Here is a 10,205-nt window from a genome sequence, read left to right as displayed (position 1 = left end):
TTCCAGTTCAGTTTTAGGTTAATGACTCCTTCTGCGGTCATTACCTGTGAACTATTGGGAACTAATGGAAAGCGGAAAGCTTTTTTAATTAGTTCTAGACCAACGTGTTTGTGAACCAGGGTTTCATAGAAAGCTCGGTTAATTGCTGATTTATCTGTCCACAGAGACAGAACAGCATCGTTGATGTGGGACCCTTGGATCTCTACACCCTTAACTACCAGTGGTAGGTAGTGTTTGGCGGACTCTGACTGCTCCAGCTCACAGAGGAGGCTGTCTTGTTGGGTCAGAGTTTGGACCACTGAGCGGGTCTCTTTGGTTTCACATGATGTCAGTGGAGTACTCACCGGGCTCGTGTCCTCGGCTGAGGAGTCCTGTGCGCCTTCCGCGGTACCTGCTGTTGGGCAGTCTGTGTCACACTCCGGAGGCGTATCTATTGGCAGTGGTTTGTTCACTGTTGTCCACATTGTTTGATCACCATAATCTATAATCGCGTCAAAGCGATTTATAAAATCCTGGCCAACCAAAAATGGGAATGAGTCAACACGAGACACGTGTACCGGGTGGTACAGTGTCATTTTGCCAATCTGCATGTGAACCATTGCTATAGCTGTCAGGGTTGTTTTCATTTCTGAGAGACCCTGCATTTCTATAGCACATTCAGAGAGAGGTATTATCCTGTTAACACTGGCAGCGGCCGTCCTCAGCTCCTCGAACAGTTTAGCTGACATAATTGTTATGTCTGCCCCACCGTCCAAGAGTGCTTCGTGTGTGAGGACACCTTCGAGTGTTACTGACAGGTACGCCTTTTTGGCGACCCCCCTTCTGATAAAGTTACACAGAAACCTTTTGGGTTTTTTCTGACGCTTCTTCACGCGTTCAGCCTTATCTGTGTAATCTTGGTTTGTCTGAACCGTCAGCACAGCAGAAGCTGTTTCTGAGTGTTCAGCTTGCGATGACTCGTCATCGTTTGTGTGTGTGTTTACCCCCCCTTCTTCCGACGAGGGGTTGCTTGAGGCAACAACAGCAACGTCTTGGTGTGTTCCACCGACATCTGTAATGTCGTCATTCGCGCCCCCAGATGTAATAGGGATTACATTACTGCAAAGTGCTCCTGGTTGGGTTCCCGTGTGAGTGTGTTTCAAAGTTTCTAACAACCTGCGTATTTTCTCTGTCTCTTCCGAGCTCAGAGGTGTAGGGCCTTGTTTCTGGAACTTTTGTGATTTTTTCGCCTCGGTTAGTTTCGGCCGAGGTGGGGGACGGTCAGGTACGTCTTTTGGGGGTTCCCTTACGTACTGCCCCTGATGATATGGATTCCCATATCTTTGCGTCCTACGCTCACCCCTTTTTCTATAATCACTGTCATCCTCTGAAAGAGGAGCCTTTTTGTCCCAGCGTGCACCTTCAGGACGCGGTTTGTTAGTTTGAACAGACTGTTTTCTCTCAACTTTCTTAGGAGGAGGCGGCGAAGCACGTCGTCCTTCCAGTTCAAGAGGGAGGGGTTTAACCTTTACACTAGGAAACACTTCAATGGGCGTCTTAGCATGAGGGCATGCCTCAAACACATTCACAGCACACTGTCTAATCTCACTGATGGATTTTTCTTTGAAATTTGCCATCATTTGTACTGACCGCCTAAAATCAGCATGGAGATTTTTGCTGAAAACAAACTTAAAACCTTCCTCTTCCTCCATTCCGGTTTCATTTCTGTTACCAAAATAAGCTTGGAAGATTCTTTTGTAATAAACTCTTGGATGTTCAGTTTTACCCTGCGTGACCTTGTCTGCAGCTGGGAAACCAGCAGGTCCCGTGCAGGAGTCGTACTCTCTGATCAAAACTTCACACAGAAGGTTGTAATCCCTTCTCGTTGCATCAGGTAGACGCTCGATGAAGGTGAACACCTCTCTGTCCGAAGTGAGCCGTATCAGACTGATTTTATCCTCCACCGTAGCATTAGGATAACCTCTCAATCTGAACTCAAGATCTCTGAGATACGCTTTTGTTCCAGATGACCCCATCGGTCCAGGTACAAAGCGTTGTACATATTTTGAGATTTTTTGCAAATCATCCATTGAAGGAGACAGTATCAACTGTCTCTCTTGTGTGGTTGGTGGTGCAAATTGGTGAAGGTCTGCCCCTACCACCCGAGATGGGGGTGGGGATGACGGAATGGTGTTAAAAGTAGGAGGTTCAAGTCGGTTCAGATCCATCCCTATCACCCGAGATGGGGGTGTTACAACGGGGCTAAGAGTAGGAGGTGCAAGTCGGTGCAGACCCGTCCTTATCACCCGAGGTGGGGCTGTTGGAACGGGGCTAAGGGGAGGAGGTGTAACAGCATCTGTCTGGGGTGTCTTGTGGCTGAACCGGACCCTGACCTTGTTCGTCCCTGAGTCCCAGACCAGCTCGCCCCACGTCAGAAATCTTGTTTGTAGCTGTGGCTAGATTCTCCTCACAAGCTTTCAGGCGCTCCTGTGATGTCTGACATTCACTTTGGAAATTCAGACATTGTTGGAGAATCATCGCCTTTTCCACTTTGCAAACCTCCAGCTCCTTTAATGCTTGCTGTAACTGTTGTTGTAGTACATCATTGTCTGAACACGCGGCTTGGTACGCACGGTCTTTATCCCTAATCATCCCCTCATATGTTTGAGCCTGTACTGACAGCTCAGTCTTTGAGAGGTCCCTATCAATCTGAAATTGTTCTTTCTCCAATGCAGACGCATCCATCAATACGTCACACCTCTCCTTTTCAGATTCATATCCTCTGGATAGCATGACATTTTGAGCAACCTGATGGTCCAATTCCGCTTTGAGAAGCAGGGAAATTTTTGCTAACCGTTCACGGCTCGATTTTGTCTCCTCCGACACTTTAGCTGCTTTTGCCAACCTCTGCAGTTCTTCATCTCTTTGATTGTCATCAAGGTCTTCTAATTGCCCTAATTGATTACCAATAATTGAATTTGTTAAAATATGTAAAGCCGTTTGGACGGCATCTCTGGAGTGCAAGGGGTCAGTGTTTACCTCTTCGTTCGCCATCATCCGCTATTAAAAATTTAAATAGGAGATGTAATTGTTTAGGTGATAAAATAAAATCAGGAGAGTTTCACTCTACTGATATATTTACTCTTATTTAGTGATTTAACAATTAAACGTGCATTATCTTTTAGCAAATGAGCAAACTTTATCAACTCTGTGAATATCTGAACTGTACCTTTTTTGTTAAAAAGTTTCTAATTTTTCATTTTGTCCCTCCTGTTTGAGGTTTTCAGTGAATGAAAAATTTCCTGGTAAATGCCTGTGTGCATAACTACCTTAATAATTTTCTAAATGCAAGATAACAGTGATTATTCAGTTTTGAGGAACGTTTATTAACTCAAAAATGCCTTTCAGAAAGAAAAATACGTTTAATTTCACTAAAATAACCTAAAAAGCGAAGTGAAAACCTGTGATCTCAAGTCTCTCCAGAAGGTGTCAGCATAACCTTATATATTTTAACTCAGACACTGTTAGTGTTATCCCGTAGGAGTCGCTATGACTTCCTGTGGCATCCGGTCGTTAGCTGTTAGCTTAAATTTAGCATCGGCTAGACTCGGTTAAATCCAACATTTCTGAACGGATTTTTTACTCAAACGTGGCAAAATTTTAGCAATTAGACTTCGAAGACTTAGCATCTGTTCATCTACATTTTGGTGGCCCGTAACGTGCTCATAAATGGACTGTGTATTCGTGTAAAGATTGATTTTACATGTTGGCATGAAAAATAACAGATTGTCAGCTGTGCCCGAACGCAGCTGAAGCTGCGCGCTTGGAGCTAGACGCCCTTACGGGCCACCAAATGTAGATGAACAGATGCTGAGAAATATTCATCAATTAAAACGGATTCCTCATTTTTCTGGACTGAATAAAACGTGCATTGATGTTAATGAAATGCAAACGTGAGACGTCATTTATCTTTGACCCATCAAAATGAATGCGGTCATTTATTCTACAGAATCAAAGTTTAACATCAAACATTTACATTAATTTGGCAAAATATGAAAATAACAACATAATTAACAGCTTTACAGGTAGTGAGAAACAATTCGGCGATTGTTTCCACTCTTCAGCAGAACAGCAGACATTAATGAAAACTGTACAATTATGATCAATTATCCACACGGCGGTGGATGAGCACTTTACACAGACATTTCTAAAATATCTGGAAGGATTTCTACTTGAGAGAAGAATTTAAAGATGGAAATGAAGTTTAAAGGGAGTAAAAGATGGTATGTGAGGGGAAGTGTTGCCCAGAACCGACACTCTCCATCAGAACCCAGCTTTCCTCGGTACGCTTTGGTAGGAAACTTGACTCATTACCTTTCTGAAGATTAATCAGCAGATATGGAGGTCCAGTTAACGCTACCTGTCCAGCGTCTCCATAGGATGGCTGTGACTCGTCCGAAGTAGTGACGAGATTCCGTCCGACACCAGCTCACATCAGCAATAGACTTCACATGAGTGGGGTCCTTCAGAAGTTCCACTCAGAGGTGGAGGATATTATAATCCAACTCGGAGGAGCCTTATCATGCTGGACTTCTGTTCTCCCAAACGACTTCTCAGCGCCTCACCGAACTCCTCAGAAGCTTCACCCAACTGCTCAGACTCTGAGAGAACTAGGAAGTACCGGCATTTTAAAGAGCTCTATTCCCGGTTCATTTGGGCGTCCCTGATTGGTCCATATCAACCAGACAGGGGTGTGTTTTGTGATGTAAGAGGTTACTAGAAGTCAGAAAACAGCAAGAATTGTTATGGAACAGATTAAACTGTTCTCAGAGACAGAGAGAGTTTTGTTTTGGCGAGTTTTAGAAACAGGTGCCACCTCCTCCGTTGACGTCTGAGAGGATGTAAACAAGACAGTTGTTCCAACACATGTCTGCTTCGACTCCTGACCTTGGAAAACGCACACTTGCTCATTCAAAGACAGAAATCAGAAAATGCATAAAAATCTGTAACAGACCTTAACATGAATTCTAACTCTGCATAAGCATTAAAAAATCATTACACTGTTTCACAGTTAATAAAATTGATTAGTTCACTGCAACATCTAAAATGGTTTGAACTAAGACACTTTGATTATCAACATTTGTAAAATAGTAATGATAATAAAAAGAGAGTGTTCTTTCACTTGATTTTCAAGAAAGAGAGTCTCAGGATGGGTGTAACTGTATTTCTGGATTCAAATCAATGAAATGACAGTTTCTGTCCATCTGGTCAGTTTTGACATCAGGTTAAGTTCACTACAGTGTTCACAGGGAAATACCTCTCATAGAATGTGCTATAGGACTGCAGGGCCTCGCAGAGACGAGGACAACCCTGACAGCTAGAGCTATGGTTCACATGCAGGTTGGCGAAATGACACCATACCACCCGGTATATGTGTCTATGGTTGACTCATTCCCATTTTTGGTTGGCCAGGATTTTATAAATCGCTTTGATGCGATTATAGATTATGGTACACAGACAATGTGGGCTAGAATGAGCAAACCCCTGCCAATACTCATGCCTCCTGAGACAGTCACAGACTGCCCAACAGCAGGCACTGCAGAAGGCACCGAGGACCTCTCGACAGAGAACACTATCCCGGTAAGTAATCCTTCAAAAGCATGTGGAACTGAAAACACCAAACCAGTGAACCCGACTCTGACTGAATTACACAGCCTCCTCTGCGAGCTGAAACAGTCGGGGCCCACCAAATACTACCTACCATTGGTAGTTCAAGGTGTAGAGATCCAAGAATCCCACACCAAAGATGCTGTACTGTCGTCGGGGACAGATAAACCAGCTATCAAGGACAGAGCCGTGGACGGCCCTAAGAAGTCCTCTGACCCCTCCAGGCTGCTCGCAACTCTGCCAGTACAACCTATGTGTGATGGCAGTCACACGTGCACAGGCTACAGTCAAGCCGGCTGACAACACAGTCTCTGTACAACCCGTGCTGACTGACCCAGACATCATCCAACTTCAGAAGTTGGATCCTGCAATAAACTCGATGATGCTGTATTTGACTGACCCAGAGAAAAACACTCCGCCCGAAGCCAACCTGGATTTCAATCCAGACCTTAAAGCCCTCTTTCAGCTGTGCAATCAGCTAAAACTACTCATGGGCAACCTAACTTTAGCTCATGGAGCGACGTCCTCACCCGTGTTCGTGGTCCCCCATGACCGAAGGGGGGTGACGTTAGTTAAGGTGATGTTACCAGATGTGATAACGTGATCAAATCTGACATTCAGAGTGAGTGACGCACCGAAACGTCGTTTTCTAGTTGCTTAATCACTACTTTTGTCAATGTTGAAACGTTGTTTTTCTGGTTGCTTAGTCACTATTTTTGTTGATGTTGAGACATCGTTTAATTGGATTTTGGTATTGTTTCTGAACACCCCCAGCAAGAATGAATTTTGTGTGTATTTTAGTTAGAGACTAAGAGGACTTTAACTATGCCAACATGCAGTTCATTTATTAAAATGCAATCTTTGCGGAGTCTATGTAGATTAATGCTACCTTAAGTACCATAATCTACATTGGTCTCACGACGCTCAAGCCGAACCTACTCGAACAATCCTATTCGGGGGGGGGGGGAGCTAGCTAATCCTTCAGTTGAGTCTCGCCATAGACTCCAAAACATTTAGGGGAAAACCAAAAAAACAAACCTCAAGTTGTTCGTCTAAAAGGACAACAGACAATTGAACCAAACTATATTTTGCCATGTAAATCTAACTTAAACCCAGTTAGGAACGGAAAAATAGTTTGGAATGCCCTTCTATAGGTTTAAATCCCTATATGAAAAATTTTCAGCATGACCCACCGTTTAAACTGGTAACTTTAGCTGATCTAAACCATGATAGCTTACACACCAGGTGCATATAGGTTAAGGTCTTATGTAAAATCCCACTCATAAGCCCAACTAAAACCACATAAATGCATAACACATAGAACCAGAATGGCACCCACTGGGAACCACCAGCAGCAACCTTCGCTGAAGGGACCTGCAACTCCAACGTGGGTCTCCAATCTTCATCCAGTAGTCGCCTCTGCAGTTCAATCGAGGGAACTCTTCTGCATGCTGATCAATCAACACCTCCAATCGTTGTGGATTATATGACTTTTTCCAATGGATTACAGACTTTGTTTCCAAGGGGTTAAAGCATTGCTACAATGGAATTACCAACAACATTATGGAATTACCAACAACATTATGGAATTACCAACAACATTGTGGAATTACCTAAACCGTTGTGGGATTACCTTCTTTGACTTTTATGTTCCTCTTGCTGGATTACATCAAGCTCAAGGATATTCGGAGGCGTAAGTTCATGTTGGAATTCATCCCCATGGACAGGCGATGATTTCCAAATGGGGGACTGTAGTGAACTAGGCCTCCGATCAAAACTTGCCTCTGAAGACCTTCATGGGACAGGAACTGTTATTTCATTGATTTGAACCCAGAAATACAAATTAGCTCATCCAGAGACTTTCTAATTGTATCCTGAACTAATCAATTGAAAGAACACTCTCTTTTTTATATTATCATTACTATTTTACAATATCTTGATAATCAAAAGTGTGTTTAGTTCATACCATTTTTAAATGTTGAAGTGAACCACTCATTTTAAATCAACTGTGAAACAGTATTAATGATTTTTTTAATCCTCATTCAAATTAGAAATCAAGTTCAATGTCTATTTTACAAAGTAATTATGCATTTTTTGATCTTCTGTCTGAAATGAGAGAGTGATGTCGGTCAAAAGTCGGAGACAGTCAAGAAACCAGTTGTTAGAACAGGCTGTCGTGTTTTTAAAGCTCTCAGACAGTAAACAAGAGACCTGGCACCTGCGGTGTTTCTCACTTCGTCAAAACATTTCTCTGTCTGTTCCTAAACATTTCTGCTGTTTTCTCGACTTGTAAAAACCTTTTGACGTCACTAGAACCACACCCCTCTTTGTTCCTTCAACCAATCAGGACTTACTAAAAGTGACCGGAAGCAGAACTCTTTAAAAGTCGACACTTCCTGGAACTGTAGTCCCGTTAGTTCTTCTGGAGTTCTTCTGGAGTTCTTCTGAGTCTTTTGAGTTCTTCTGAGTCTCTTCTGAGTTTTTCTCAGACTCAGTCTTCTGAGTCGAGTTGGGACTATGGAATCAGAAGCAGATCAGTCTATTCAAGTGTACAATGTTTTGATGTTAAATTTTGATTCTGTTAATAAATGACCACATTTATTTTGATGGGTCAAAGAAAATTAATGTCTCATGTCACTGATTAAAACATCTATGCACAGTACCTCTGTCACATATCTGTCAAGTAGCTCGAAAAAGAGAGAACCCGTTATTTAAATAAAATTGTAGTGTAGCTGAAGCTAACCTAGCCGTTTTAGCACACTACAACTCTCTGCAAAGCTTTTCTTTCTGCAACTGTGCAGCCTCCATGCCACACATTGATGCTGGAGCACAGGATGCTCTCCACTGTACACCTGTAGAAGGAGGTGAGAACTGAGCTTCCCAAACCAGCACGTCTCAGCCAAGGAAGTAGTCTCTGATGAGCTTTCTTGATCAGGCTGGTGGTGTTGTCCCAGCTGAGGTTGTCATTCATGTGCACACCCAAGTACTTGAAGCTGGAGACCACTTCTACTGCAGATCCTCTTATGTTCAGGTGTGTGTATGTGTGTTTGTTCCTTGAAGTCCACAACCATCTCCTTCGTCTTCTTCACTTTGATGTGAAGGTTGTTCTTCCTGCACCAGCTCTCTAGGTGTTCCATCTCCTGCCTGTAGCTGGAATCATCGTTGTTTGTGATGCATCCCACCACCGCTGTATCATCTGCAAACTTTACAATGTGACAGTCTAGATGAGTAGGTGTACAAATTATTGAGCAGTATGTTATTGTAAAGACTACAAGACCAACTTCAAGCAGCATGATGTTTCTCTGGCTACAGCTGCACAGATTGTTCAGAAGTTTGAGGTCCAAGGGACTGTAGCCAACCTCGCTGGATGTGGCCACATGTGGAAAATTACTGACACATTGTTCCTCCTGGAACTGAGGTTCGACCAACGATCTGACTCTCCTCTCCAGTACCCCTGAATAGACCTTACCAGGGAGGCTAAGGAGAGTGATGCTCCTATAATTGGAGCACACCCTTTTTGAAGAGGGGTACCACCACCCCAGTCTGCCAGTCCAATGGCACTGCCCCCGATGTCCACACGACGTTGCAAAGGCGTGTCAGCCAAGACAGCCCCACAATATCTAGAGCCTTAAGGAAATCAGGGTGAATCTCGTACACACCCAGAGCTACGAGCTAAGCTAACAAGCAGACCTCGGGAAAAAAAAACCTCTGTCTTGTCAAAGCTCCAATAATTCACTGTAGAAACCCGTGCATTTGTCTAAAAAGTTGATATTCTCTGCAAAAAGAAGCTGAGAACGTGTTGACTGATTTTTTTTTAATTAAAAGTTTGTGTGACAAATGCTATGCTAAAGAGCTCAAACCACACCGAGCATCCGCCATTTTGAGAACCAAAAAACAGGAAAGAGAGAGAGCCCAGGTCACGTCAAGGGGCCTCCCTCCCATTTTTCTTAGAGACACACTACTCGCTCCCTCACTATCCATCCTTCAGTTCAAACTGTTTTATACTGCCATCCTGTGGTCAAAAAATGTACTACATACAAAATTAACCAACATTTCTTCTTAAATTTGACAATAATTAATAATTATTGTCAAATTCCAAACAATATTATTGCACAATGACAAATTTTGCTGGGTGATTAATTGTCTCAGAAATTATTGCAATATTGTGACAGGCCTATATACAAGTTTAACTTTTTGAATGGAATTACTGAAATAAATCAACTTTTTCATGATATTCTAATTTTATGACCAGCACCTGTATTATCAAGTGGCCTTCTGAGCCCTGATTTAAACACATCAGTGGAAGGAGCTGAAACCTGCAGTCTGGAGAAGGACACTTTCAAATCTGAGGCAGCTGGAGCCGTGTGTGGACGAGGAGTTGACCAATACACCTGTGGACAGGTGCAGAAGTCTGCGTTACTGAAATCACTTGATAGCAGGGATTTTTCTCAAAAGGTTGTGCAACAGTACCATCTTTTTGGCCAAAGCCAGTTTCATTTGTTTTTTTTATAAATATATATATATATATATATATATATATATATATATATATATATATA

General features: G+C 42.8%; 1 protein-coding gene across 1 annotated transcript in view; it reads left to right on the top strand.

Annotated features, from left to right (window-relative positions):
• Positions 1-10,205, top strand: part of tcaim (T cell activation inhibitor, mitochondrial) — a 129,004-nt gene that overhangs the window by 117,388 nt on the left and 1,411 nt on the right. The window lies entirely within an intron of this gene.

Source organism: Nematolebias whitei, chromosome 5 (genome assembly GCF_014905685.2).
Source record: "Nematolebias whitei isolate Nwh7 chromosome 5, NemWhi1, whole genome shotgun sequence".
NCBI classification, from domain to species: domain Eukaryota; kingdom Metazoa; phylum Chordata; class Actinopteri; order Cyprinodontiformes; family Rivulidae; genus Nematolebias; species Nematolebias whitei.
This window is presented reverse-complemented; position numbering and strand designations above follow the sequence as displayed.